This window comes from Cupressus sempervirens, chromosome 11, assembly GCF_028749045.1.
Source record: "Cupressus sempervirens isolate cs-2001-9-10 chromosome 11, ASM2874904v1, whole genome shotgun sequence".
In the NCBI taxonomy this organism is placed as follows: Eukaryota; Viridiplantae; Streptophyta; class Pinopsida; order Cupressales; family Cupressaceae; genus Cupressus; species Cupressus sempervirens.
Window position 1 is genome coordinate 774,602,751 of NC_143128.1, and position 19,918 is coordinate 774,622,668.

Sequence of the window (19,918 nt, forward strand, 5' to 3'; positions counted from 1 at the left end):
CAAGTTCGTAGTTCATGTGATGCGAAGCCAGTGGTTATTAAGCATTACAGTGTCTATCAAGTTTTTAGTTCATGTGATGTGAAGGCAGTATTGACTGAGCCACTCCATGGTAACCAAGTGTTTCAATGTTTTCCAAGTTGCACAATATCTACCGAGTCACTAGTGTAGACTAAGTTCAAGACGACTTAAAAGTGATTAGTATGGACCAAGCTTCCATGTTCACCAAGAGCATGATGATGCCAAGCAATGACAATGGATGTCGAGTATCAAAACCTCACTGAGTCAGTCTTCAGAACCCAAGTATCTTCATATTGGCTGACTTTGTCATATTTGTGTTAACTTGTGTCATGGCTGACTTTATACTTTTGTAAATTCAATTGATATATATGTGATGCATTGCATCATATCAATATAGTATGGAATGTAATGTATATATAATGCAAGTGTAAGAATGCAAATGTAAGCAACAAATAAAGATTTATGAAGGCGATATCAACATAAGGAGCAATAGTGACAAATCTATCATAGAAAGGTGATCAGTACATCAAGGAATCTCTATCAGCAAACTCAGTTGCAAATAAGAGATTTGTTGCTTCATCCTAATAGGTGAACTAGTCAAAATCCTCTAATAAGGTAGACCTAACAATCTTTTCTAAATCTCTTTATGGAGTGCATACTTCATTGAATGTTTGTAAATCCTCTCAAAAGGTGGACCTAGTAGTCCTATTTGCTCCTAACATGGTAGATCATTGAAAGTGATCAATCTAAGCCTTAACAGACTAACTTTATATTGTAGTACTAAAGTTTTGTGGGTTTCATCCCCACCCTAGTTTTACATTCTATTTGGAAGGTTTATGGGTCACCAAATCATTGTGTTCAAGTGTTGTGGATGCTTTTATATTTTTAGTTTCTCATGCATGCAATTAGATTAGATGTGATGAATTAAATGGTAATTAGTTTATTAATTGTTAGAAGTTTTAGAAGTTACTAATTCACCCCTCTTCTCTCAGTAACTTAGCATAGACTTGAATATTTCCAACAAGATTTCCCTAGTTAACATATTGGGTGTTATTGTGTATGAGTATCTTCTTATGGTTGTTGATTATATTGATCACATGCTTAAGGATTAATAAGGCTGAAGTATAAGAGCTTCAGGTCCTTGAAGAGAAAGCTTAACAACTTTGGGAGATCAATGACGAGTCACTTCAAAGAGGAAAGTCCTAAATTTGATGGAGTTAAGTATGACAAATGAAAGGAAAAGATGAAGACTCCTTTTCTATGTGTTGGTGTAAATAAGTATTTACTTATTACACTTTACTTAAGTTTACATAGGTTAATGCATTATTTTATTATTTCTTAAGTGAGACACTTAGGATTTTGCATACTCTTATGAGTTGTCATGTTGACAACACTGGAGTAAGCAACTCTAATTTAGCACATGGTGTCTACAACACTGGAGTTTGCATAATTAACTGAGTTGTCATGTAGACAACACAGTTATTTGCACTTCTATTTTAGCACATGGTGTCTACAACATAATTTTGCATGCTACACCTTTATAGGCTTATCCTCTCATCATCACACTTACTCTTGTGCTTAATGGAGGATAATCCACTTCTGGTGGACATGTACTTGGTTGTATAACTTATCAGTATGCTGATTTCTAGGCATTCTAGAAGCATTCCAAAGGCCTATATATATAGGCACTCCTAGTGTACTTTCATATCAATTCATATCATCATATATTGAATGAATTGGTCTTGGGTGATTTTTCCCTAAAGAAAATTCTTACATGGTATCAGAGCTATATCGAATTCTTACATAGTATTAGAGCTGAGGGAGATTCTTTTCACATAGTCGTTTGAGACCATTGTTGCTTCAGCACCTCGACGTAGATCTAGAGTTCCTCAAATATTGGGAGTGTCTAGTGTATCACCTAGTTTAGTAGAGTAAAATGAACACTAATCTATAAAAAGAATTCTCAATACTAATAATATGTAAACACTTAAGATAGGACCAAAGAAGACAAAATTGAGGAAAGTAGACCAAAGATGGTAAACTCCTCAAGTGCTTCTCATGATGACGAAGCTATGTCCCTAATGGATAGCAGATGTATGCTCACGATGTACTCAAGCTCCAAGTGGATGAGTGATAATCAAATATGAGTGTGGATGAATGATTCAACAATGAAGGTATGGAGAGGTTTCAGCATTATGATGGTATTTTGGTAGTTTTTAGGCTCTCAAAATAGCATTATAAGTTTTCTTGAAAAGTTGATGATGTTTGTGAAGGGAGAGGCTTCTATTTATAGGCCAAGGGGTAGAGGGATGGACAGTCAAGATGCAAGGATGGCAAGATGGTGAGGGAGGGCTAGGATGCACTCAAAGGGGAGCACATGGATTGTGCTTATTTGAAGCCAATTAGGAGGTGACACATGTTACAGGGTGATTGAATGTGAGAGGGTAGGATATGGGTTGGTCAAAGGAGTAATGAGGAAGGTTGAGCCATAAATGGGGATGGTTGGGTCATAAATAGAGATGGTTGGGTCATAAATAGAGATGGTGAGGAGGAGGAGGAGATTGTTGACTTTGGCTTGGGTTAGCAAGTCTTAACCCTTGCTTAAGTTGTGTACATGATTAGAAGAGGGATTAGGATTAGCTTAGGAGTTGGCTAACCTTGTTTAGGGAATGTGACAAGGTTAGGGGGGGGAAGATTAGGATCAAAGATAAGGATTGACACCTTCTAGAAGAGTCTAGGCTTTGGATGAGGATGAAGACTTTCTTAGAAGAGTCTAGAACTTCCTAGGATGAGGATAAATAAGGTTTTTAGGAAATAAATAAAGTTTTATTTATTTCAAGGGTTTGGTTGAGGAGATATTTATTAAAATATTTTTAATAAACATGAGGAATAATATTTAATATTAATTAAATATTTTGAGTTGGGATTAGGGTTAGGAAATGATGGATTAGCCTTTAATCGAAATTAAAGAAGGATTAGAAGATTCTGGAAGAGGTTAGTGGTCTTAAGGAAATTGGCCAAGTTTTGGGCTAAAAATAAATAAATAATTTATTTTTGGATTTTTAGTCAATTTATTAATTAAATAATTAATAAATAAGAAAATAATGTTTAAATAAGATTTAAACATTTTTGGGAGGGAATCCTTAATTAAATATTTTTAATTAAGATAAAGGGATTTAATGGCATAAAAATAAATAAATTAGTTAAATAAATAAATAATTAATAAATGATGATGTCATCAGGGATTTTTTTCAGAAAATAAAAATACTTTATTTTCTAAAGGATTTTTAGGTGTCTACATTTTGCCCCTCTTTGAGATAGCGTTGGAACAATAATATTTCAAAGAAGTTTGAAGATAGAGGACACAAAGGAAAGTTTGAAAGCAACATGATTGCCCCAGTCTTGACTAGAAGAAGAGAGAGTGGACTGCATGATGCCCCCTCAAGAAGATGGCAAGGAGAGAAGGTGAGGCCTAACAACTTCTTGAAAGGTACAAGAATCTAGGGTGAGTAGGAGGACTGAGAGTGGCTAAGAGAGGTGGTGCAAGGAAGCACATACTCTCACTATGGGAGAATGATATAGAGGAAAACTTTGGGTGCAAGGATAACCAATGGGTAAGAACATTGGCTATAGGGAGAGGGGGGAGGATGATTGGTTTTCTAAATTGAACCCAAGGAAGTGATTCGAAAGATGGGAGAGTTGGGGAGATTATGATTCAAGGATTTATGATTGGTGATGACTAAGATTTCAATTGATGTAGGAGCTATGATGATGATTGATGTAGGAGCTATGATTATGAGTGTTGAAGGAGATATGATTTATGATTGATGAAGTAGCTATGATTATGATTGATAAAGAAGCTATGATTATGATTGATGCAAGAGCTATGATTAGAAGTGATGAAGGAGATATGATTTATGATTGATGAAGTAGCTATGATTATGATTGATAAAGAAGCTATGATTATGATTGATGCAGGAGCTATGATTATGAGTGATGAAGGAGATATGATTTAGGCTTGATGAAGTAGCTATGATTATGATTGATAAAGGAGCTATGATTATGATTGATGCAAGAGCTATGATTATGAGTGATGAAGGAGATATGATTTAGGATTGATGAAGTAGCTATGATTATGATTGTTAAAGGAGCTATGGTTATGATTGATGAAGGAGGTATGATTATGATTGATACAGGATTGGATACCATGGGATTGATAGGAGATATGATTATGATATGGATAAAATTGTTAGATCATGATTGTAAGACTAATTGGATGGGATTCTTGGATAGGATGGGATGTTTTAATAAGATGGGAGTATTAAGTAATCCATTGAAGCTTGAGCATGTGGGTGTTCCAAATGGGAGCACCACCATGTAGTTGAGCACTTATTTTGATATAGGAATATTGGGGATATGCCAAGGTTACTAAGAACATCAAGGCCTTTTTACCAATATTACATAGGACTGACATGAAATGAATATGCAAGAATTGCCCTAGCATCACACATGAATCCCAAAAGAATCAGAGTGGAAATGATACTAGGTAACCCACAAGAAAACAATATTTCCCAAGTGCACCATGTAACCACAAGTGATCACATGTTTGGACTATGCAAGGGTCACATCCAACTAACTCACAAGTAGAAAACAAAATGAAAAAGACCTGATGAAAACCTTGCTCTTGAATTGCCCCATTCACAACACACCATGATATAAAAGATCATGGCAACTTTGAGGAGGGAACAACCCAAATCACTTTGAAGAGATAGTTTTAAGAACCAAAATTTGAAATCTCAAAAAGAAAATAAATTGAAGGAAAATGTAAATCCATGAAAAAGTAATCTTTTTCCAAAGAGATCAGTAGGACTGGATACTGATGGACCAAGATTAGATGAGAGGAAGGATGCATCCTACAAGGGTCTATTGGTAATATCGAGGACTAGGATCAAATGGGAAATCATAACTTTTTAGGAAAACATTTTGATGACAAGGGATCTCGTATGAGGATTCGCTAAAGCACCTAACCAAGAGAACTGCAAGTTATGATCAAGCATGAATTGACATGAAGAGAGGAGAGATATACAATGATACCAAGTGAAGGATTGACATGCAATGAACATACTATGGAAAAATCAAAGTGTTTACAAGGGATTACCATACAAAATATTGGTGTGATAGGATAGTGGCAGGAAAGATGAAGATGAGAAGGTTAGCAGAAGAAAATCTATGGATGAGGAGATAGTGTGATGAAAAGCATGGGATGAGAAGCTAGTGGAAAGAGATAGGATATAGCATACTGTGACTATAGGGGAGGTGAGGTGTGGAAAGGACAAAGGTAGTTGCTGATTTGACTATTATGATGGCAGGTATTGGAGCTTTTTGCCAAAGATATGGATAACATTTAATGGAAGCGATGGAGAATGTTGTTGGTTCTATAAAAGGTGAGTGAATTTGATGAAATCCCAACAACAAGAAGTGTTAGCATAAGAAAAGTGTGAGTGAAGAATTAAGCTGTAAGTGAAATACCAATGGCTGATTCACAAGAGTAGAGGCAGAAAATGCCAGAGGTGATAGAAGGAGGAATGGGGGGGCAGAGTGAAGAGGAAAATGAAAGCCAAGGAGAAAGGAAAGGGTTGCAAGGGAAGAAGTGGGGTGTAAAGCGGAGCCAACAAGAAGGAAGAGAAACCTTGCCATGTCGAATTGTGTGGCATTGGGATTGGGGAGTGGTGGAGGCTAGCAAAATTAATCCAGCTTAAAATTAGCCAGAAGAGGAAGAAGAAGATCTGACCTTGCTGCAGCTATTAGCAAAAGGTGCGATGCAACAAATAGAGTCGAGGGAAAAAGAGAAGAAGACAAATGTACTGAGTGTGGGAGTGTTATTAGAGGGAGCAAGTGCAGAAGATTAGCCATCTATAGAAGAGACTCTTCCAGAAGAGGAACAAAGATTCATGATGTGACCAACAACGGTCGTATGGAAGAAGGGAAAAAGCAGTTTAGGGGATATGATGCAGAGCTCTGGGGAACAAAAGGGTGACCTAGTGTTGTCTGCATTTCGGCCATTTCAAGCATTGCAATCCGATGCTGTAGTACAAGTGGCTCATGATGCAGTAGTGGTGATGGAGAAAACATTGGTAGTGGAAAAAGAACGAGCTGACCAGGCAGAGAAAGATGCAAATTTCTTTCAAAGCCTGATTGAAAGAGCACGAGAGGATAGTGCACAGATAGAAGTTGAGCACCTAGGGATGATGTTAATGATGGAGCAAACAAGAGTGGAGACTGTGGAGGCAACTTTGGTAGCTGAGAGAGAGGTGATGGGGAGATGTGAAAAAAAATTAGTGCTCTTGCGGTCACAAGTAGAAGCATTTAGGGAGTCAGCAGTGCAGACCAATAGTTTAGCATAGAGGTCACAAGAGCAGTTGAATGCAAGTAATGCATGCATTAAATGGTACCAAAATTAGTTGAATATAGTGAAAAATGAGAGGGAGTCAATGAAAATGCTAGCGAATAGATATGAAAGAGAACATGATATTGTGCAGAGGACAACAACCATTCTAGGAGCAGAAAGACTACGGGCAGAAATGAAAGATGTCATGGAGCAATTAGTGAGGGTTGCATGAGAGGAAGCATACTACATGGGATTATATCACCAAGCGGTCCCTTTGGAGAAAAGGAGAGGAGTTGTATACTCTGAAAAAAAATTTATGGAGTAGATAAACACACTCTTGAGGCACAGTAAAATCTTGATCCCCATGGATACACTTTGGGTAGGTGTAAGGATGACTCCAGGGGCATCATCATCTAGGACTGGGTCTAAAGGAATGCCATTGATTGGACACCCTATCTTGCCACCTCCCCCAGGGAGGTCAAAATAAAAAATTTTCCAAACATATTTAAATGGAATGTTGTTGTTGCTGTCGTAGGAGAATAAAAAGGTTGTGCTTGTTGTTGTAGCAATCAAAGGGACAACAGATGTTGTTTGTAATGCAATATCATGTTTTGTTGTTGGGATTTTATGGAAGATATATGGATTTTTTGCATTGTTGATTATTTAAATGTTCTATGGGATGTTTGATATATATTTGAATGTATTTGTACTTTTGTGATAAATAATAAAATAGTTTGACTCTTGTAAAAGTGGGAACAATACAATCTATAGAGGAAGGGTATCCATGACTTGTAGGTGAGAATGTTTATGTAGATTTAGCAAGTATGACAGACAATAATAAGATAAAATGTGGGGACATTTCTCTAGGTGTGTGATGAGACGAATGTTTATGAGGCGTGGAAAAGGCATTGGGACCTACACAAGGCTTGTGATGGCCAAAAGAGTTCAAGTAGGGTCTTGAAAAGGTCAAAAGAGGGCCTTGGAAAAGGTGTTTAGGCCAAAAAAGATGTCTCAGGGGCTTGAAAAATGTGCTTGAGCCTAAAAAGGTGTCTTGGGGGCCTGAAAAAGGCACTTGGGCCTATGAAGGTGCTGTCAGGGGCCTAAAAAGCTCAAAATAGGGCCTTACAAAAAAGGCGTTTGGGCCTAAAAAGGCATTTCGAGGGGCCTAAAAAAGGCGCTTCGGCTTAAAAAGGGATTTTGGGGGCTAAAAAAGGTCAAAATAGGGCCTTGAAAAAGGTGTTTGGGCCTAAAAAGGAAGTTTGGGGGCCTGAAAAAGGCGCTTGGGCATATAAAGGCATTTCTACGGCTTGAAAAGGTTAAATAGGGCCTTGAAAAAAGTGTTTGGGCCTAAAAAGGCATTTTGGGGGCTTGAAAAAGGCACTTGGGGGCCGAAAAAGGTCAAAATAGGGCCTTGAAAAAGGTGGTTGGGCCTAAAAAGGCATTTTGGGGGCCTGAAAAAGGCGCTTTGGCCTATAAAGGTTGTTCGGGGGCTTGAAAAAGCATTTAAGGCCTAAAAAGGCGCTAGAGGGGTCCAAAAAGGACACTTGGGCCTTGAAAAAGGCTTTTAAGGCCTAAAAAGGCACTAGAGTGGTCCAAAAAGGACACTTGGGCTTTGAAAAAGGCTTTAAGGCCTCAAAAGGTGCTAGAGTGGTCCAAAAAGGACACATGGGCTTTGAAAAAGGCTTTTAAGGGCTAAAAACGTGCTAGAGGGGTCCAAAAAGGACACTTGGGCCTTGAAAAAGGCTTTTAAGGCCTAAAAAGGCACTAGAGTGGTCCAAAAAGGACACTTGGGCTTTGAAAAAGGCTTTTAAGGCCTAAAAAGGTGCTAGAGTGGTCCAAAAAGGACACTTGGGCTTTCGATACAGTATTGATATATTTGTTGAAGGTGGGTAGACTAATCATGGCCACTGCAACTTAAATAAGACTAAAAATCTTTCTTGACTCACATTAATAATGGCTATATGGAAGGAAGGTGACGGTTGGCTTTGTGGCATCTCTTTCACTATTCGAGTTGTGCTAGATTTTCCTAAGCCTAGAATTATGTTTCAGGACATTACCACACTTCTTCTTAATATCAATTTCTCAATATCAGAAATTGAGAGGAATTTTGGGGTGGTGTTTTAATGTTTCAAGCTTTTGATGGCCACATTTGGCAATTATGACCCCTTTTTGAATGCTTTGGAATTTTTATTTATTTATTTGATATTTTTAGACAACTTTTTGAAATTTTTTTTGATATTGTTTGGGCAATTTATGAATTTTTAAGGTATTTTTGGGTGATTTCTGAATTTTTTTTGTAAGTTTGAGTAGTTTATGAATTTCTTTATGGCATTTTTGGGTAGTTTCTCTGTGTGCCGCAAACAGGTAAGCTATTGCCTTGTTGATTCCTATCGCTATGTCGGCTATCATCATTGTCTTTCCCTCCATCATTGTGGGCTTAGTTTTGGGGTGGTTTGTGCATAATCCTCTGGTGATCCGATGGAGGACATTGAAGAGTGAGTTTGGCTTCATTTTCTAGATGTATCAATGGTCAGTAGAGGAGTGATGGGGTTGGTTCTCCTTTTGTGGTGTGAGGCAACTAGCATGGGCCTTGCAAATGGTTACAACGCCAAAAGATTTTCTTCAAGAGGTCTATGTGAAAGGGTTGTAAGTCTATTGGTTTCTCATTGTATAGGGTCTATGAAAGATTTTTGTCTCATGTCAAGGTCTTTATTGTGGAAAGTAAGCTGTGTGTGAAAGGGTTGTGAGAGAAGGAAGCTCTTCTTCTTCTTCTTTGGATGATTTATGAATGTTTTTGATAATAATTTTTTTTTGGAAATTTTTGAATTTTTTTGGTATTTTTGAGTGATTTTTGAAATGTTTTTGGTAATGTTGAGTGATTTTTGAATTTTTTTGGTAATGTTGAGTGATTTTTGAATATTTTTGGTAATTTTGGATGATTTTTTGGGTCTATGGGGGTGAAACAGAGGATGTGAGTGAGATTTGGTGGAATATGGGGGTAACCAAGACCATGTGAGTTACCTAAAGAGGTAATGAAGGGAGTTTATGGATGACATTAGAGGATATGGGAATAGCCAAGAGCTAGATACCAATGACAAGGGATGTACTAGGCAAGGGAAAGATGAAGAGATGGTGAGAAGTGCAAGGATAGAAGAAAAGGGAATGAGTGGTTTTGGGAATGACAAGAGAAAAAATAGGGCTAGGATGGGGGGAATAGAAGGATGAACATGACATGATCTCCAAGGAATATAGTGCCCCCAGTCTATGTGATTCAAGGGGAGGGTTTATGAGGGAAGTTATAGGATGGAAGATTGGTCAATAAGAGGATAAGGGAGATATATGAAAGCTAGGAGGAGTTTTTTATGAGGGGTGTGATAGGAGAGAGGGGTGGATGGTGTAGAGGGAAGCTAGGATAGAAAAGGTGAAGGAGCAAGGAAGATAGGGGATAATAATATTCAGTGGATGAGGATGAGGGTGGATTTATATGGATGAAAGGGGGGGGGCGGGGGGTCGAGAAAGGATAGGTGGAGACAAACTTCAATGGGGAATGGATGTCAAAAGGATGACCAAAAGCATGTATCTAGTAGTGGACTTTGTTTTTTTCAAGATCCGAAGGAGGATGGAGGGTGAAATGGATAAGATGTGGTGGGTATGGTGGGTGATGGAACATGCCCCCAAGTGTATAGAGCATTTGGATAAAGGGATTATGCATGACGATTATAGGCTTCTATGGACAAAAATACTACATTCAGAAATAGGCCCTAAATTGGCATGTGGCTATCGCACTGAGTGCCAAATCATACATTAAGGGGGGTTGATTGAATATTTCTACATTTTGGGGGGTGCTTAATCTCATGGACAAGTTTTGTTTCAATATCAATTTCAGATTAGACCTCCATTGACAAAAAGGAACTAGAAAACATGGAGTGCTCTAGTCATTGATCATCTAAGAAGTGAGCATAAGGAAGTATTTCCTTATTTATGTTCCAACAAGCTAATCTCTGACATTGAAAGATAGCCACCTATTAGTAGACTCTTGGATATTATTATAATGAATATGAGTTTTGATCCTTGGCATGTCATTAAAAAACTCATTCACTCGTATGATATGTGAATGCTCTTTGTAAAGAATATGGAGATCCTTCAATTCTTTCTTTTCCAGATGACATTCTATCTTTAGCAGCTTCAGTTTTGGTTCCTCTAACTCCAAATGAGATCACACTCCTGATGCTCCTATTGCTACTACTGATCCAATTCTAGCCACAGATGCTTCTGATTCAGTGCAACAAGACACACTATGTCTTCCTACTTCAGCTTCATGGGAAAACTTCTAGATATTGCAAGTCTGCTCATGGAGTCTCACATTGAAGATGTGGGAGACATCATCAATACCATGTAAAGACACACTGTAAGAATTTTCCCTAGGGAAAAATCACCCAAGACCAAGGAACTCAAGCACAAGCACAACAGTAGACCAAAAGAATATGATCAGAATGGCGATATCATATTCATTCAATATATGATTATATGAATTGATATGAAAGTACACTAGGAGTGCATGTATTATAAAGGCCTCTGGAATGCTTCTAGAATGCCTAGAAATCAACATACTGATAAGCCATACAACCAAGCACATGTCCACTAGAAGTGGATTATCCTCCATTAAGCACAAGAGTAAGTGCGATGATGAGAGGATAAGCCTATAAAGATGTAGCACACAAAATTATGTTGTAGACACCATATGCTAAAATAGGAGTACGAATAATTGTGTTGTCTACATGATAACTCAGTTAATTATGCAAATTCCAGTATTGTAGACACCATGTGTTAAACTAGAGTTTCTTACTCCAGTGTTACCAACATGACAACTCATAAGAGTGCACAAACTCCTAAGTGTCTCACTTAAGAAATAATAAAATAATGCATTAACCTAAGTAAACTTAAGTAAAGTGTAATAAGTAAATACTTATTTACACCAACACTATGTAAGGGTCCAGGATATTAGCTAATGGCAAAGACTAAAAAGAAGATTGTGGAAGAAAGAAAACTTGAGAAAAGTGGTGAAGCTAAAAGAGATCTATTTATGTGTAATATGCTTTCTAAAGAAGCATTATTGTTAGATCTTCTTGAGAATGAATACAGTTGGGGTAAAATCCTTATAAAAATCTCATAAATTTTGGAAATCTTTAGAATCTACTTTTGAAGGTGGTACTTGCATGCTAAAATAGTCAAACTATAGAATTGGATATGTTTGTTTCAAGATGCTAAAATGATGGAAGATGAATATGTGAGAATCTATGTTGGTAGAATATCTAAGATTGTTGTAGGAATTAAGTCTTGCAAAGGATCGAAAGAGGAAGATGAGATTGTATGGAAGATTATGAAAACCTTAACATCACCATTCAAACAAGTAGCATAGATGATTGAACTTCTAATACCCTACACTAAGAAGTTCACCAAGGAAACTCTACTTGGAAGATTGGAAGCAATAGAATCAAGTTTAAAGAAATCTAGAGAATTGACCAAAGTGGAAACAAAATTTTAGTGCATTAAGAATTCGTCCTTATTTATTAAGAAATGCAAGCACCAATGGAAACTATGCTTGTAGCAGTAGATCTAGATCTAAAGAAGATAGGAAAATTGAAGAAGAAATAACATTACTTGTGAAGAGAGAATTGGATGGTAAGAAAAGTTTTAAGTGTTGGACTTGCAATGAATTTGGTCATTATGCTTCTAAGTATCCGAAAAAAGAGAAAAAGTACAAGAGAAATTTCAAGCCTAGAAGACCTAGAGATTATTTTTATGTAAATGAAGCTAATGAGATTGGGGAAAGAGTTCTTAGTTAAAGTGATGATGAATTAGGATTTGTGGCTATAAAAGAACAAAATCTTAAAAAAGAAATTAGAGAAGAAAAGGATCTAGTTTCGCAAGTTGAAAAGAAACTGATTGGATCGTAGATAGTGGATGTTCACATCATATGACTGGAGATATGAATAATTTTGTTAAGTTTAGAAATCATGATGGAAGAATTGTTAGAAATTGTAACAATACAGTTTGGCATATCACAGGGATATGATCTATTACTCTTGATGGAAAGACTAGCACTAATAATGTTTATTTCATTGATGAATTAAAACATAACCTATTGAGTGTTGGATAGTTAGTTGATAAAGGTTATCAGTTGCAATTCATAGAAAAAAAAACTTGTATTATCAAAGACAAAGATGGTAAGTTGATTGGAACTGGTATAAGATCTAGAGGTAATGTATTTCAATTGAACCCTATTAAGATGACTTGTTTAGTTACAAAAGTGAATAATAATTGGTTGTGGAATAGAAGGTTATGCCATATAAACTTTGATAACATTGTGAAGGCTAGTAGTACATCTACAATCATAAATTTACCTAAAATCATGAAACTTGCTAATTTTTTTGCAAAGAATTTATTATGGCTAAGTAGAAGAAGGTCTCATTTCCTAGCAAGAAGTTCATTGCCACAAAGAAGTTGGAGATTGTTCATACAAACTTGAGTGGTCTTACTAGAACAAGAGGATTATTTGGAGAAAGGTATTTTATGATTTTTGTTGATGATTTCACTAGAATGATGTGGGTAGCATTTCTTAAAGAAAAATATAAGGCATTTGAAAAGTTTAAGGAGTTGTGAATGAATCTGGAGTAAAGATTAAATGTTTGAGATTAGATAGAGGAGGAGAGTTTACTTATAGAGAGTTTAACATCATTTGTGAAGAAAATGGTATTAAAAGACAACTATCAACACCTAAGACTCTTGAGAAAAATGAGATAGCAAAAAGAAGAAATAGGTCTGTATCAGAAGCAACAAGAACAATAATGTTTGAAAATGATGTATCCAAAACATTTTGGAGAGACACAGGCACTACAATAGTGTACACCATGAATAGAGTACAGATCAAAATAGGCACAAATAAGACTCCTTATGAATTATGGTTTGGTCATGCACCCTTAGTAAAGTATTTCAAAATTTTTGGAAGTAAATGTTACATAAATAGAGATGATTATATTGGTAAGTTTGATCCAAGAAGTGATGAAGGTATGTTCCTTGGTTATTCATTGAAAATCAAAGCTTATTGATGCTTTAATCATAAAACAAAGACAATTGTTGAATGTGAAAATGTGAAAGTGAATGAAAGTTTTGGAGTTAAAGAGAGAATGTTGTTGAGATAATGGGTGTTGCACACATTGCATAATATTGTTATTTTATTATTTTATTTTATTATCTAATGTTGTGCCTAGATGGATGTGCAACATGTAAAGATTCCCATGGAATATTCTTGATGAGTTGTATTGTAACATTGTGAAAATATTTCATGTAATTATTTAATATTGGGGAAAAGAATTAAATGCCCAATATTAAATGTGGGGTCAGTGGGTTAGGTAGCACATGTTTTTAGCACATGGTTTATGTAATACCACTTAGTGGTTTTGTGGGACTTGCTACTATATAAGCAGCCACAAGGGTAGTTGTTGTAGTGAGTAAGAGAGAGTGACAAGGAGAAGACAAAAGGCAAGAGTCGAGTGGGATAAGGCTTGACAGGTTAGCCAAGGGAGCATTTGTGAAGGTTGGAAGCATGGCATGGGATGTGTGGATTCATGCTTGTTCACATAGTTTGCTCGGTTGTGGCTATGGCCATGAAGGCTTCCATGGTTGTATTGCAATGGTATTTTTGTTGAATAATACATGGTGATGGATGCTTTTGGAGGCTGGGTTTTTTCCCTCAATGAGGGTTTCCCAGGGTATATCTTGTGTCACATTTTGTGGGTATGTTGTCTTTTCTCTTGCATGTGAATTTTAATTCCGTGTTTATTTCAGATCTATTATGGGTTATGTGGAAACGGTTATATTCTTTGTTGCCAAGTTTTCCTTACAAGTGGTATCAGAGCTATGATTTTATTATTGTAACCTTAGATTGAATCCATGGGAATGCATGAGAGGATAAAAGAAAGGGCAAGATATATGAATGATTTATTGCAGATCTGAGGGTTTTGGATTTGCTGTTATGATGGGATGTTAAAATATTTGGGCATGTGAAATTGTTGGACAAAAAATATTTTTTCGGATGTTTCATTTAAAATGAGGGTTTTGGGGGGTAGCTTGCAGAAATGACCTCCTGGGTAAAAATAGACCTCACCATTGGATCCGGGTCGACATTTCCATAAATTTTGATATATAATATGCCCTAGTTTGGCCATGTTCAGAGAAAATGAAAGAGTTTTTTGGTTTCAGCCGATGATGGCCGTTAAATTTAATCCCGTCGGAATTTTCGTCACTAAAAAAATAAAAAATGAAAAATCGTACTGAAAATGGGAAAAAGACTGTCTTAGTAAAATGGCCATAACTTTCTCTCAGAATATCGGATTTCAGAGTTCTTATAGGCGTTGGAAAGCTAATTCAGAGCACTACAACATGGTGTAGGTTTGGTTCTATGATTTTGAGATTTTTTCAGGTTTTAAGAGCCCTAAAGTCAGATGTTATTTATTTTGAGCACAAATTAGGGCATAACTTGGGCATACGGAGTCGGATTTTAGACTTCGAGTAGTCAACGGAAAGCTCTTGGAGAGCTCTACACATTGGTTCAGATTTGGTGCAAGTTTGGCATGATTTATTTGTTGAAATATTGATCTGAACAGTTTATAGGTATATTTTGACTATGGTAACATTGTGAGTTTATGGCATTGGAGATTTAAGTTTTGATGTCATTGTATACTCAGTTCATATTTCAGTTTGGTCTCATGATGATATGGTTATTAGTATTTGGTTTGGATATGCATGATGACTTGTTGGATCTACAAGTTGTGCAGTGTTGTAAGCGGTCTATACTTATAGGTTGCATTTATAGCTTGGTTATGGGTTGTCTTTGCCCATTGATCTTTCATTATTGATGCATATTCAGATTGGTGGCTTGGATTTGGGTTGTCTATGCCCTAAGTCACATGATTTACTATTTTCTTCATGTAGAAGGGATGAGATGTTGTTACCAGGGACAGTCATGGTGGAGGATTGTGGTTGACTATGCTAACAGGTTGGACATATTGAGAGCCAGATGCTCGGTTCATGGATGTGATCATGGTGTCATAGATTTTGGCATGACATGATTAGTTATACAGGTACATCCTTGATGTTCATTAGCTTGGATTTCTGATTTGGTTATGGTGGTATATCTTCTTGGTTGAGGATAATAGTTATTTGGTTTCTTTTGAGGAGCTCATGATGTGCACTTTGAGTTCTTTGATGGTTTGATGCCTTGGTTGATTCTCATGGTTAGAAGATGGTTTTTCATCATTATGTCATGGATAGCTTGGATACATGGTTTAGTGGGAGCTTGTGACAGTGATGGGGTGACAATGCAGGATTAGTTCCTGGTTTGGTTTATATCTTCTTGGTTTGGAGAGGATGGATTTTATGATGCCAAAGGTGACTTGGTACCACGGTTGAGTGGGAGTTTTGTTGGCATTGATATATTTATTGAGTGTTTGCAGATGTTGGAGGTTTGTCTTAGATCCTGTTGCTGCAGAAGCGTCTTTGACATTTGCATGGTGCACTTGTTATCTTCATAGTGTTTGAAGATGGTTAGATCTTGAGGACTCATGGAGTTCTTGGTTATCTTCATGGTATGTGGAGATGGTTCTTCCTGGTATGTGAAGATGGTTCTCTTCATGGTATGTGGAGATGGTTTTCTTCATGGTGTGTGGAGATGGTTGCATCTTGAGGACTCATAGGGTCCTTGGCAAAGGTGTGGTTTATGCTTTTATTTGGCATGTTATCCTTGGTATGAGGATGGTTTCATTATTATGTCATGGTATACTCTTGATACGCATTTAGAGTTGTGACATGTTATGGTGTGTTCATATGGAGCATGTTATCTCTTTTAGTTGAGATGGTTAGATCATGTTGTCATGTTTATGTTCCTGAGGCCATGGTTGGAACTTTGACATTGATCTTAGTTTAGTTTCTTGGTATTGAGTACATTGATCATAAGCTGGATACTTCATGATATTGCTATGTTGCATTTGGAGTTGGCATAGATTGATTGGTTACAGGTGCTCATGGATACTTAGAGATGGTGGTGACGCTGATTTCTCTTGGATTAGAGAAGTATTTGTTGGGACGGTTGATGGTTTCAGCAGGAAGTTCGAGGAGTAGTCACCTGATATGGACTTGAGAGGAGATTGTTCTTAGATGAGTCTTGGTTGGAGACTTGGGTATCTTGATGAGCATTCTCATTCCCCACTCTTGGTCTACTCGGCGGTTTGCTACTTGAGAGGTATAGCCCATTGTTTCTCTCAGTTGCATTATATTTATGCTTGTCTTTCATGGATATGGATCTTGAGCTATGGTACATGAGTTAGTTCTGGAGGGTTCATTTGAGAGATGGTTTAGCATTGGTTATCTCCATGTGCATATGTTGTTATGCTGGTTGAGTTTGGGAGATGGTTTTATATTGGGCATTATTCCTTGGATTAGGAATGGATATTCCTTGGTTTAGGAATGGTTTATTGAGTTTGATCTTCTTGTGAGAGGCTTCTTGTTGGGGTTTTATGGAGGAGATCATACTTGCACAGTTTACATCTAGAGGTGTGTGTAGAAGGACATGATACATGTTATGATTTGCATGGTTTCTCCGATCTTGGTTATCTTCTTGGATGTTCAGTTTTGCCTACATTGGATTTGAGATTGGTTGGAGATTGTGATCACTGGTTTGTGCTCATGTATGTCATGTGAGAGATGAAATGGTTATTTCTTTCTCTTTCCTTTGTTGGTTGTGGAGAATTTGGGAGACTGTTGGAGACTTTTTATGAGAGTTATTCTTGCGGGATATTAGTTTATGTATTGTGGATGTCCTTGATACTACATGGATTCACTTCTTTGAGATGTGTTGAGTGGATTGGTTATAGATTTGACATTATCTTTTGCAGTGGGAGCTTCTTGGTATATATGTGGCAGGTATTGCTCTTGAGGCTTGTGATTGCAGGTTATAGATTGGATATGTCTGTGATATAAGATTCACTTGTTATACCTTTTGAGGTATGGATAGTTGGATGGGTCTAGCACTTTGCTGTGGGTGCTATTTCAGCTATGGATATTTTAATATCATGAGAATTTCTGGAGTTTGATTGTGTCGTAATTTTTAAGCATCAACGTTTCGGATCACACACAGTGATCCATCATCAGGATGAGGAGTGCAAGAGAATAGAGAAAAAAATGTAAAGTGTTACATGTGATACATGTGATTACCTTTGGATCAGGTTATTTGTGCTTGGAATTTCAGTTGGTACAGGATTTTATGATCTTCTAATGCGACAAGTTGGGTGGTTTTCTCTTTGGATGGCTTCTATGTATGTCCAGTGGGAGTGGCATAATAGGAGGTGAGATCATTCATGTTTGAGATGTTGGATACTTTGATTTTGTTGCGGGTACCAGGATGGAGCACTTGGTGTATTTTGATCCATGATGGTGGATGTGCTAGGAGGGATTGTTCCCTTGTTCATTTATGTGGGTACAGATTGACCCTATGCAATGTATACAACAAGTGGGAGATTGTTGAGATAATGGGTGTTGCACACATTGCATAATATTGTTATTTTATTATTTTATTTTATTATCTAATGTTGTGCCTAGATGGACGTGCAACATGTAAAGATTCCCATGGAATATTCTTGATGAGTTGTATTGTAACATTGTGAAAATATTTCATGTAATTATTTAATATTGGGGAAAAGAATTAAATGCCCAATATTAAATGTGGGGTCAGTGGGTTAGGTAGCACATGTTTTTAGCACATGGTTTATGTAATACCACTTAGTGGTTTTGTGGGACTTGCTACTATATAAGCAGCCACAAGGGTAGTTGTTGTAGTGAGTAAGAGAGAGTGACAAGGAGAAGACAAAAGGCAAGAGTCGAGTGGGATAAGGCTTGACAGGTTAGCCAAGGGAGCATTTGTGAAGGTTGGAAGCATGGCATGGGATGTGTGGATTCATGCTTGTTCACATAGTTTGCTCGGTTGTGGCTATGGCCATGAAGGCTTCCATGGTTGTATTGCAATGGTATTTTTGTTAAATAATACATGGTGATGGATGCTTTTGGAGGCTGGGTTTTTTCCCTCAATGAGGGTTTCCCAGGGTATATCTTGTGTCACATTTTGTGGGTATGTTGTCTTTTCTCTTGCATGTGAATTTTAATTCCGTGTTTATTTCAGATCTATTATGGGTTATGTGGAAACGGTTATATTCTTTGTTGCCAAGTTTCCCTTACAAATGTTGGATTATATTTTTGATGAAGAAGAAGATAATCTTAAATCTATTAAAGAAAATATTGAAGTTTTGTTTGAGACTAACAATGGCTTCCAATGTTCAAATTGTTGAACAAAGAGAAGAAAAAAGATAATAACCAAGAGAAAAAGTGAGAGTTGAAATAGCAACTCCTACACCTAATAGGAATTTGGCAAAAAATCACCCTATTGAATAGATCATTGGAAGTAAAGACAAAGGAGTGATGATAATAAATATAGTAAATGAGGAATTATGTTTGATTCCTCAAGTTTAACCTAAGAGCACATATAAGGCATGCAAGGATAATCATTGGATTCAAGCAATGAAGGAAGAACTAGATCAGATTGTAAAAATTGAGACATGGGAATTGGTTCCTAGGCCTAAAGATAAAAATGTTATAGGGACTAAATAGGAATTCAGAAATAAGATGAATGCATAAGGTGAAGTTGTGAGGAATAAAGAAAAGTTGGTATGCAAAGGATAATCACAACAAGAAGGTGTAGATTATGAAGAAACATTTGTCCCTATTGTGAGTATGGAAGCAATAAGAATATTCTTGGCTTATGCAGGAAATAAGAAGTTTAAAGTGTATCAAATGGATGTAAAGTCAACATTTCTGAATGGAGAACTTGAAGAAGAAGTCTACATTGAGCAACCTAGAGGATTTCCTTTGACCTCGAGGGTTTCCTTGCTATCTCATTCTAGGAGATAGTCTATGCATTTTTTACAGGGTTCCAAAGACATTGGTAGATCACCTAAGTAGGATTATCTTTTATTCTCCATTTCCCATCATAGAATGAAGAGTCAACTTCTAAAATCCTCAAGGTTATTTAGTATATTGCACAAGGTCCCCTACCTACTAAACTTCCCATGAGGCTGTTACATCTAAGAGCATTCAAGTCACTATCAACAGAGCCATCACACATATACTTCTTAATCTTCCAGATTTGTTTCAATTTTTAGCAGGTAGAGAAGCGATGGAAAAACCAAGAAACTTTACAATCCTCCTATGAGTACTTCTTTTAATGTTGAAGAAAAAGGTTTTTGCCTTCTTGTTCATGATTTGTATAGATTATATTTCATATAGTGTAATGTTTCCTTGATAGTTTTAGCCACCTTAATGTTGGCTTCACCAAAAAGAGAGGTATCATCTTTAAACTATGCATGTGTTGCTAAATCACAATCATCAACCATCATAATGCCTTTC